The sequence below is a fragment of the Mytilus trossulus genome, chromosome 11, assembly GCF_036588685.1.
Source record: "Mytilus trossulus isolate FHL-02 chromosome 11, PNRI_Mtr1.1.1.hap1, whole genome shotgun sequence".
Taxonomy (NCBI): domain Eukaryota; kingdom Metazoa; phylum Mollusca; class Bivalvia; order Mytilida; family Mytilidae; genus Mytilus; species Mytilus trossulus.
In genome coordinates this window covers 27,379,168-27,390,687 of record NC_086383.1, presented here as the reverse complement: position 1 = coordinate 27,390,687, position 11,520 = coordinate 27,379,168, and the positions used below count along the sequence as shown (strand labels likewise).

At 32.1% G+C, this 11,520-nt stretch overlaps 1 long non-coding RNA gene across 1 annotated transcript; it reads left to right on the top strand.

Annotated features, from left to right (window-relative positions):
* The first annotated feature begins 6,485 nt into the window (after window positions 1–6,485).
* LOC134690675 (uncharacterized) lies at window positions 6,486–11,520 on the top strand. Its single transcript, XR_010101994.1, has 4 exons — window positions 6,486–6,547; window positions 8,265–8,317; window positions 10,071–10,124; window positions 11,440–11,520. It is a non-coding gene; the product is annotated as an uncharacterized LOC134690675 (long non-coding RNA).

The window sequence follows — 11,520 nt, the reverse complement described above, 5'->3', positions numbered from 1 at the left end:
GCATCGGACTACAAACACAAAAGGTTCATGGTTCGATTCCCGTTCCGGTGAGGAAATTTTAAAGACTTTTTTTGGGCATATGGTCTTGAGAAACGATTATAATCCGTCAGAAGTGAACGGTAAATGGCTGACCCGTGTTATGCGAGAGAAATATCCCTTGCACGTAAAATACACTCTTGTGGATTTCGAAAAAGAGCAGGCTAATGCCGCTATAAGACAGAACTCGCACCTGCTAAGTTTAAACGGGATTAATGTAAGTTAGAACTTGTTTCCCAATCCACTATACATAAATATTTTCAAACTAAAAACTAACACTTTTGTGTTTATGAGCCATTTAAAGCCCACCTCGGGGTGCTGCGTTGAAGACCAATTGGTGGTCTTGGACTGATTTCTGCTCTAGGATTTGAGTGGTGTCTCTTTGACACATTCCCCATCCTGTTCTCAAGTTTTGAAGCTAATTTTTCTTAAATTTAGATAAAGTGGTAGTCATTGCATGTCAAAACTATACCTTATCCCGACTTGTGCTACAAAAAATCAACATACCATTAATTGGATATTATACCACACTGGTTTCCGGAAGTTTGGTAGTACAAAAACAGGTACAATGTACTCATGATCTGAGCAAGAGGGCGAATATGCCCTCCTATCTTATTTTTTTAGAAACTTTTAACAATTACAATGTATTAGAATTCTACAGTAATCTTTAACCATTAAGCTTTCATTCGTTTCCTAAATATTTTACTTATTGACAATTACAGGAACTGTTTTGTAATTTGTTTATTTTAAATGTACCACTTTCTTTTATGTTTTTCTTACCGGGCCGAATAAGTGGTGCTATGTGGAGATAAATGCCATAGAAATTTAAAGAATGCAGTTATTATAAGGACCTCCATCAAGATCCTCCCACATGATAACGTATTTATAAAAAAGAAGCCATGATGTGGTATGATTGCCAATGAGACAACTATCCACAAACGACCAAAATGACACAAACATTAACAATTATAGGTCACCGTACGGCCTTCAACAATGAGCAAAGCCCATACCGCATATAGTCAGCTATAAAAGGCCCCAATAAGACAATGTAAAACAATTCAAGCGAGAAAACTAACGGCCTTATTTATGTAAAAAAATGAAAGAAAAAATGCATGGAACTCTAAAAAAAAAAATCGAATGGCGTATCCAGAATAAATTACTGCATAAATCTATAGTAAATCTTTCTAGCACCTGAAAAATTAATAAAATAATCGTTTGATTTAGTCAGAAAGCTATTGGCTATTTAAAGTATTACTGTTCAGTCTATACCACACATTACGCATTTATCATACCTGTCAACTGACCCGTTTTCTGCGGGTGTGACCCGAGATTTTCACAATTCTGAGGGATCACCCGGGTCACCCGCCGGGTCATTGAAATAACCCGGGAATTTCGAAAATGACCCGATTTCACCCTTATTTCTTAGCCTTGAGATTGTAATATTCCTTTGAAATACCGGCAAATTCGTAATTCTCCCATGAACAGGAAGTTCATCTAGCTATGTAAACTGTCAAAGTAAGTGACCCATTAAGTGCATGGCTTCATTTGACAGCTTTGGTATCAAACACACTGTTCATTAACACCAATTACCTAAGCTTTAGGTCGTAAATAAATTGCACTATAAACATAAACAAACATATTTCAACTAGTTACTTCCCCTTATTTGTCACCATTCAAAATTATTCCTTATATTTACGTTTTATGGGTAAAAAAGATTAAATCATAAAAAATATAAAATTCAAATACATATTGAAAAATAACTTTTCAATATTTTTATACCTTTATACAATATTTAAAAAAAAGTTGAAAATTATTTTTTACATTTATACTTCCTTTTACTGTATTACTATATTTTATCATACTCTAATTTCCCTTTTTAATAGGAAATGATTTTTTTAAAGGCATTGCTATGTTGTTTTCCCTCTGGTTGTTGTTATCTTGTTTTAATCTAGACTATAAATAACTATGACTGTTGTAATCTTGTCCTTACTCTGACTTTTGTTATGTTGTTCTCAACTTGAAGGCAACATGGCTAATAACCTTACACCTTCTAAAATTACAATAAAATATAACATGGAAGTGGTTGATTATTACAAAAAGTAAGGTATACAAGACAGAGTTACACAAATTTGTAAAAATCTCTAAGAGTGCAATGAAACAAAAATTAATAAGATTTAAAATGACTGAACCAAGTGAACATGCATTGATGTTTTGGTATCTTTGATATACATTGTAAGAAAATGTACCATAAATACTGAAATTCAGCTCGAAAAACTTCGTACGCGTTATGACCTGAGATTTGATTCTTCAATGCAGGTCATGACCTGCATTTTCATCGTCACAGGTTGACAGGTATGATTTATTGTTTCAATTATTTAAAGGGTTCTTTTTGAAATAATGAGAAACTGCATTGAGGGGTTTCAGTGTTCAAACAATCATTGAATATTTATAACAGTGATTATATACTCAAAGAAAAATATTGGGATAAAAAAGGGGTGATACCAAGTTTGAAATCATAAATCTTAACACGATGAGAGGAAGATAGAACGGGAAAATAGTCACTAAAACAAAATATCGATACTTGAAAAAAGGATGGACTCATTTTCCAAATGCCTTTTAGTTCACGTTGTATTATTTGGATAGCCAAAACGGGTTTTTAATATGTTAGATAGTCTAACGGTGTTTTCTATCTGTGAGATAGTAAAAAAGTGTTTTCAATCAGTGAGATAGTCAAAAAGTGTTTTCTATCAGTGAGATAGTCAAAAAGTGTTTTCAATCAGTGAGATAGTCAAAATGTCTTTTCTATTAGTCATATAGTCGGTGTTTTTTCTATAAGTACGATTGCAGTGTTTTCTGTCAGTGAGATAGTCAAAAAGTGTTTTCAATCAGTGAGATATTCAAAAAGTGTTTTCTATCAGTGAGATAATCAAAAAGTGTTTTCTATCAGTGAGATAGTCAAAAAGTGTTTTCAATCAGTGAGATAGTCAAAAAGTGTTTTCAATCAGTGAGATAGTCAAAAAGTGTTTTCTATCAGTGAGATACTAGTAGTCAAAAGGTGTTTTCTATCAGTGAGATAGTCAAAAAGTGTTTTCTATCATTGAGATAGTCAAAAAGTGTTTTCAATCAGTGAGATAGTCAAAATGTCTTTTCTATTAGTCATATAGTCGGTGTTTTTTCTATAAGTACGATTGCAGTGTTTTCTGTCAGTGAGATAGTCAAAAAGTGTTTTCTATCAGTGAGATAGTGAAAAATTATTTTCAATCGGTGCTATAATCAAAACGTGTTCTATCCGTGAGATTGTCAAAAGGTTTTTTCTATAAGTAAGATAGTCAAAAGGTGTTTTCTATATCAGTGCAATTGTCAAAGGTATTTTTGATAAATGAGATACATGTAGCCAATTTGTGTTTTCTATCCGTGATATATTCAAATGTGTTTTCTATCCTTGAGATAGTCGAAAGATATTTTCTATCAGTGAGATAGTCACAATGTGTTTTCTATTAGTACGATTGCAGTGTTTTCTATCAGTCAGGTAGGTAGTCAATATGTGTATAACAGTGAGACAGTCAAACGATGTTTTCTATCAGTGAGACAGTCAAAAGTTGTTTTCTATCAGTCAGGTAGGTAGTCAATATGTGTATAACAGTGAGACAGTCAAACGATGTTTTCTATCAGTGAGACAGTCAAAAGTTGTTTTCTATCAGTGAGACAGTCAAAAAGAGTTTTAAATCCGTGAGATAGTCAGAATGTGTTTTCTGTATTAGTGTAATTGTCAAATAAGTGACATACATGTAGCCAAAAGGTGTTTTCTATCAGTGCGATAATCAAAGGGTGTTTTCTATCAGTAAGTTAGTCAAAAAGAGATTTCTATCTGACAGTGATATAGTCAAAATGTGTTTTCAAACAGTTAGGTAGTCAAAAAGAATTAAAGCGCGCACTTGCAACTTGTTTATATGCAGTTCTTGGTGATTAACCTTTCGGAAATGCCTCTGCATATTTCATATAAAAAAAAAATTCTAAACATTGTCAAAAGCTTATGTTAGCTCTGATTTTGATGTAATGTTACTGTCAATATTAAAAGAAGATATGGTATGATTGCTAATGAGACAACTGTCCACAAGAGACCAAAATGACACAGACATTTACAACTGTACGGCCGTCAACAATGAGCAAAGCCCATACCGCCTAGTCAGCTATAAAAGGCCCCGATATGATAATGTAAAACAATTCAAACGAGAAAACTAACGGCCTTATTTATATAAAAAAAATGAGCTCATAACTGTGTTTCTTTTCAAGTGCAGGCATTTCAGTATTGAAGTGCGGTAATATCATTTAATTCGGTCAACAAATGGCGGGCGTGCATATAATGGCTAATTCAAATGTGTTTTTATATGAAACATATTACTGAATTTCATATCGTGAAACACTTTCGACCTCCTACCTATTTAAAAACTAGGAGACAGGAATAAGACATTGAATAAAGAAAACAGTCAAGCAATCATTTTATCAAAAATCCCACACATAGACTTGATAGACAGTTTAAGACTGGAATTTGGCAAACAACACTATAACAAGTGGCAGGAGAATACGAAGACAGTGGAACCTGTTTAAACCGAACCTCTTCGGGCCTTAAGATTTTGTTCGGTTTTGGTCGATGTTTATAGATTATTTATGTTTTTTAAACGAGATGCATTTTCTCATTCTCATCTCATCGAAGGGCGGAGCCCTGACATGAGATGAGAATGAGAAAATGCATCGAGTTTAAAAAAAACATAAATAATCTATTTATCGCTATTATTTGTATTTTCGAATATCATTTAATTTAAATTTCAGTAAAAAAAAGTATCTTATACGATGATAATGCATTTTCTTTAGTGGAATACTTTTTTTGGCGTAGGCTTATTTGATATATATACATAGTCGTTCAGGTAGTTCATTCATTTGAAAAAAATGTCTCATCTGACCATCCGGCGAGTTCAAATATGGCGAAAACCATTTTCACTGTTGATAAGCTGTAATTCGGTGTTTCTAAGTATCAAAATGAAGTTAACGGTTGAATATATTATGTATTTTCAAAGCAGACGAAGAAATATACATGCATGAAGTAATTTACATGCAGACAGACCTACGATGATTTGAAGTAGACTTATGTAAAAAAAAGGATTTTTTTTAATTTGTTAATAACATGATTTTTGATTCCTTTTTATTAACTTCCAATAAATCATTTAACGGCGAAATTCACGGTAAAATATTAAAACGAGAAATCATCTTTTATTGTTGACATTTCAGCGAAGACATCCGATAACAGTTTTTTGTATAGTTCTGGCTAATCTTTTCTGATTGGCCGACACTCTAGAGCATGAATTATATTAATACGCTGTTGCCAAGGACCTTAGAAACTAGCAATAATTTTCATTCTCACTATACACGAGTGATATGAAAATTATCACAAAAAAACATCAAAGGAAAAATACAGATAATAGCGATAATTGGTTTTATCAGGTTAACAACGCATGATATTTGATATTACGGTGCTTAAAAACATATGCGGTTTAGACCGGTTTTCGGTTTATGCAGGATTCGGTTTATAGATATAGGAAGATGCGGTGTGAGTGCCAATGAGACAACTCTCCATCCAAATAACATTTTAAAAAAGTAAACCATTATAGGTCAATGTACGGCCTTCGACACGGAGCCTTGGCTCACACCTAACAACAAGCTATAAAGGGCTCCAAAATTACTAGTGTAAAACCATTCAAACGGGAAAAACAACGGTCTAATCTATATGGAAAAAAACCAAGAAACACGTATAAATTTCATAACCAAACGACAACTACTGTACATCAGATTGCTGACTTAGGACAGGTGCAAAACTTTGCAGCGGGATTAAACGTTTTAATGGACCCAAATCTTCTCCTTTTTTCTGAAACAATAGCTTAACATCACAATAAACAAATCAACACGATAAAATATCAATTGTCAGGCTTAACTCAATCAAAAGACGTAAATTAATACACTTAGTATGAACGAATAAATTAGTCAGGTTCCACTGTATGTACCCTTATACGTATCCTCATATATCTAGTTGTACTGTGTGAGATCAACAGGTCTATAGATTAAATGTAGATTTATTATTAAAACATTTTAAAATACAATACGTTATCTTTTACATCAAAACCAAATAAAAGAAGACAATGGTCCATTAATCTCAGACTAATAAAATTTAATTTGGTTATATTATTAAGAGGCATATTTTAAGGTGTAAGTTATAAATACTTTCCGACTTTGTGTATTCAATTTGATGATTCGTATTTCTCCATTAAAAAATCTTCGAGTGGTAGTATTTGATTTATGAAAAAATCTTATAATTCATTTTCTAAATTATAATTCGATAAACGGTTATTAACTCCCCACATGACACCCCGTCCATAATTAATATTGCGGGGAGCAACTGAAGAGTCATTCTGTATTCCCAGGAGGAGAGAATTATAGCAAAAATGTCAGAGATAGCGGCGTAAGTACTAAATAATATTTCACATTAACATTTTACGTAAAAGATAAATTTACATCTGAAGAGTGAACAGAGGAATAAATATAAATATTAATGGTGCATCTTACTTTGTACACATATGGAAGCTTAAACTATAAGCTAATGCAGATTCTAGACGAAAAAAATACACAAATAAGCCTTTTATACAAAAATGCAAATTCGTTTTAGATATGAATAATATACTGTCATTGCATAGTCCTTGGAACTTGTCTGGCTTTTCAAAAACAACCTTTCATAAATTGCTCCACCGAAAAAGATAAAAGTATGCTTGAACTCTATAATCTGAACGCATATCGGAAGTCTAGTTTCCTAATAAAGTGTAATCAGTGTTATTTGACGCACTGGTGGACCAGAAAAAATGTCGGATTATGCAGGGTGTCGGAATACTCAGGACTTCTTTTGAACTGAGATTTACCTTACGTGTTGTTTTTTTTTTCTACATTGGCTAGAGGTATAGGGGAAGTGCTGAAATCTCAAAAAACATGTTTAACGCCACCGTTTTTTTTTTCGCTTGTCCCAAGTCAGGAGCCTTAGGCCTTTGTTAGTGTTGTATGTTTTTTAATTTTAATTTTTTTCTTTTATATATATGTTTCGGAGCTTAGTATGTCGACAACTATTACTAAACTGGTACACATTTTTGTTTAGGGGCCAGTTGAAGCACGATCGACTCTTGGTGCGTGATTTTCTTGGTCGTTACATCAGTGACAAATGTGGTTAAAAAACTAACAAGGAAATAGTAAAGAGCAAAACCATATTTTTCCTAGTACATTAATAAAAAATCTTAAAAAAAACAATTGTTATGAAAAGAAATTTAAAAAAAAAAAGGATCTAAGAAAACAATAATTATAATTTGTTTAGTCTACCTTTACTTATATAACCGGAAGAAAAGGGACTTCAGGAACTTTTACAATAATTCGAAAAGTGCTTTAGATGAACTCTCGTTTTAGATTGAATATTTATATGAACTCTCGTTTAAGATTGAATATTTCTATGAACTCTCGTTTTAGTTTTAAATTGAATATTTCTCATTTTAGTTTTAGCAGAATATTTCTTGTTTTATTCTTAAATATAATGTTTCTTATTTCAAGTATCCAAAGAGATCATAGATTTACTATTTTACAACTACTTAATCCGATGGATGTCAAAAGTGCGAGATAATACATGTATTTAGCACTTGAACTATAAAAGCAATTATCGCTATTTTACTAAGTTCAGCCGGAGGACAATAATCCTATTATCATTACATAACATTGGACAATTATATTTATATTTTATGAGAACCTTTTATAATGTTTTAATACCCTTATCTTTGACTTAATTTATGTTTGGTAAACTGTTGCTTGGGTAGTCTTCCCCTAGCTTTCGAACTGTAAACTTGAGTTAATAAATTTGTATATATTTTATACGGTCTTGCGTTTAAAGCAGCCATAGTGTCGATTATAGACCTACGGACTTTAATGTAACCCGTGCCGAACTTCACGGACTCATGCCGCAAGTTCACGGGGTTATATACTTATGCTGAAAATAACATCATAGTACACTTATTCATAATGTTATACATATTATGCAAGTAACAGCTGCATAATAGAATATTTAAAACTTTAGAATATTAACTACTGGTACAGTTTTACTCATTTCCAAAATTAAGCAAGTAAACTGGGATTGTTTTTATGTTTATTAGAACGCCGACAACCTTCCCGCCTATTAACAGGGGACATAAGCATGTTGAATCTGGTAAGAACAACTTAACTTAGTTATTACAGAGAAGTTACAATATTTCATTCACCACGAATAAATGTTTCCTATCAGTGGCTTTGTTCGATCAGTTTCACAAAAAAAATCAGACGAACAATTAAAAGTTGATCGAAAGTATATCATTGCAAGGACATTTATTAAAGCAGAAATGAACACGTGTATTTTATATTCTACAATATAGTGCACTATTCAACCTGTAGTGCTGAACCAATAGTAGTTCCTGTGAAATCCAAGTACCAGTAACCTGATCGTTCTAAGGTCTAAACACCACATTTAAACATTTGTTGAAATCTAGATATGATTTCAGCATTCCAATTGTGAACTTTCCATTTCTAAGTAGCAACATTCCAGCAGCACCTGTAAACTGTGTATATGTCTCCAAATGGATTCGATATTTCCGTGCTTCTATTTCCTATCATGATTTTCTTGATAGAGGGTTGTTGCTCACAAGGAATTTCAAAGCTAATAATTCACGAGTTCCAAATGGTGAAGTTGAAATCATCTCTTCGTAAATTTTACGGACGCCACAACGAGTTGGTTGACCGTTATGGAATAACATTTTTCCAAATGACTAGTGTAAACCCATTCAAACGAGAAACCAATGGTTTAACACATATTTAAAACGAGAAACACTTAAGAACCACATCAACGAAAGACACCCACAGAAAATCAGATATCGCTAATTTTGACATTATATATAATAATTTAATTTTGGATGTAACGCGTCTTCTGAATGGCTGACGTTATTTTGTTATCAGCCCATAGACATAATTTATTCATGTAACCATAGTTTAAACATATTTTATTTGTTAAAGTACAAATTGGATAAGACACAAGTCAAACAGACTTATGAAGTCTTCTCCATTTAACATTTATAGCAATATAATACAAAAATATATGTATGAGCATGCATGTAAAGAATGGTATATCTAATTTAGTAAATATATATATATAAATATGGATCAAAAGACGGAAAATTGAAGATTGAAGAAAAAGAAAACAATAATAATACAGAAAAAATAAATAAAAAATAAATGTAACCATGCCTTCATCAAAGTTTATTCATGGTTTTCTATGGTTCAAAATTGAATTTAGAATTAAATTATAAGAAATGGCTGTAATATTTTTTCTTGTCTATTCGAAATAACATAAAACATTTATAGTGCACACTTTTAGATAACCCGCTACGCGCGTTATTCAGTGTGCACCAAATTTGTTATGTTATTTTTTCATAGACAGAAAACATGTTACAGTCATTCCTTAATTATGTCTGTTTGTTTTGTTCACATATCTTGTCAATATAATGGAATTGTATGCGACAGTCAGAGGTTAATCTAGCTATAAAACCAGTTCAATATACCATTGTTTACTTATATGACAGTTTTTGTCCATTCGTTTGATGTGTTTGAGCTTTTGATATTGCCATTTGGTAAGGGTTTTCCGTTCTGAATTTTCCTCGGAGTTCAGTATTTTTATTAATTTACTTTTAAGTAATTTTATGAAATATACCAAAGGTATTTTAAAATAGAAAGAAAAAGAAAAAAATTCGACAATGGCATTGAATAAATAGAAAACGACTGGAGATACACAAAAAAAATCCACAGAACACATTACAGAAAACTAAAGACTGAGTTTAAATAAATCCTGAATACAAATTACTGTTTTTGGTGATAATCACTTGAATATTTCATGCAGGAAAAACAATTTTTTATCAATTACATCTATATTTTAGAACAACCTAAGAAGCGGCGATCGAAGAGCAAGAAACTTCCACAGATCGAACACTGTAAGTAGCTATCACCTAGGGGTAGTGAACTGAGCCATTACAGAGGAATTTGTTCGCTTAATAATTAAATAGGCTGACAATAGATACCAGACTCGCGATATGACGCTCGAAACAAAAAAATTAAAGTAGGACTAGTCTCATTGACAATCGGACCACCACATTCTCCTTAGACTTGTCCATGTTGTCGAACTCTTGGAAATAACTAGAGTTTCTCAATGTAAATTCATAGTCCGTCGGAAGGGGACGATAACACGTTATAGTTGGCATGTGTTTTTAAAAAGCAGAGCAATATCTCTTGCACGTAAAAGACACCCTTGTAGATTTCGAAAAAGAGCAAATACCGCTTCAAGGCAACACTCGCACCCACATCGTGGAAAGGGATTAATATAAGTTGCAATAACTTGTTTCCCAATCCACTCTAAATAAATGAAAACTAATGTTAATTCACTTGATTGAGGAATCGTATACTGTTGAAGTTTTTTATTTAGGACGACTTAAAGAAACATATCGGTTTTTACCTTATGAAATGTGTATTTAAATTGCAAAAGATAGATACGAGAGGAATATTCAAAAATATAAATCCAAATCGAACTAACTGAATAATATGCCATGACCTTAAACAAAAATCGATAAAAAAAATCAAAAAAAAAACAAAACACAACCGTTTACAACACACGATATAGAAAACTGAGACAGGACAAATAGAACGCCACAAAAAAATGCAAATAAACCATTGGAACTGGGGACAGAAACATCTGAATAATACAGAACTATAGAATAAATAAAAGTGATGCAAGGGAGATAATGACAATTATATTTTATTTTAGAAAAAAACTGACCTGCATGTAGCTAAAATAATTTTGACATCTTTGGATATTATTTTATTTATTTGCTTTTACGCCGTCAATGAGGGATCTATAATATATAAAAATCAAAATAAAGTAACTCCAGCAGACGTCACCTGTAAATCAATTTACATCATTAAAAGACGAACGCTTTATTTTGATAAATTGAAAAACAAATCAATGGCGAAAGATATACAAGTACCTATCTTGATTTTCAGAATAATGAAATGTTATCCAGGTATAGAAACATGGCTATTATAAGAATTATTCCGTCTGAGATTAAAACACTTTCAATCTGCTGGACATCAATTTGTTTATTTGAAATGTATAAAGTCCCAGCCGACACCAGGTCAATATGCTTTTCCTATGGCTTTGCTACTTACTTTCTCTGAGAGAAGAAAGAACATGCCAACAATTATCAGTAGTAAAAAGCAGAAGTAAAGACAAACCTGTGTTTTATTATGTTTTAGATAAAACTTTTAAGCCTCCAGAAAGAGATTACAGAGATACTGAATTGGAAAAGTTTTCAACTTTCATCAGTTCGTATACAG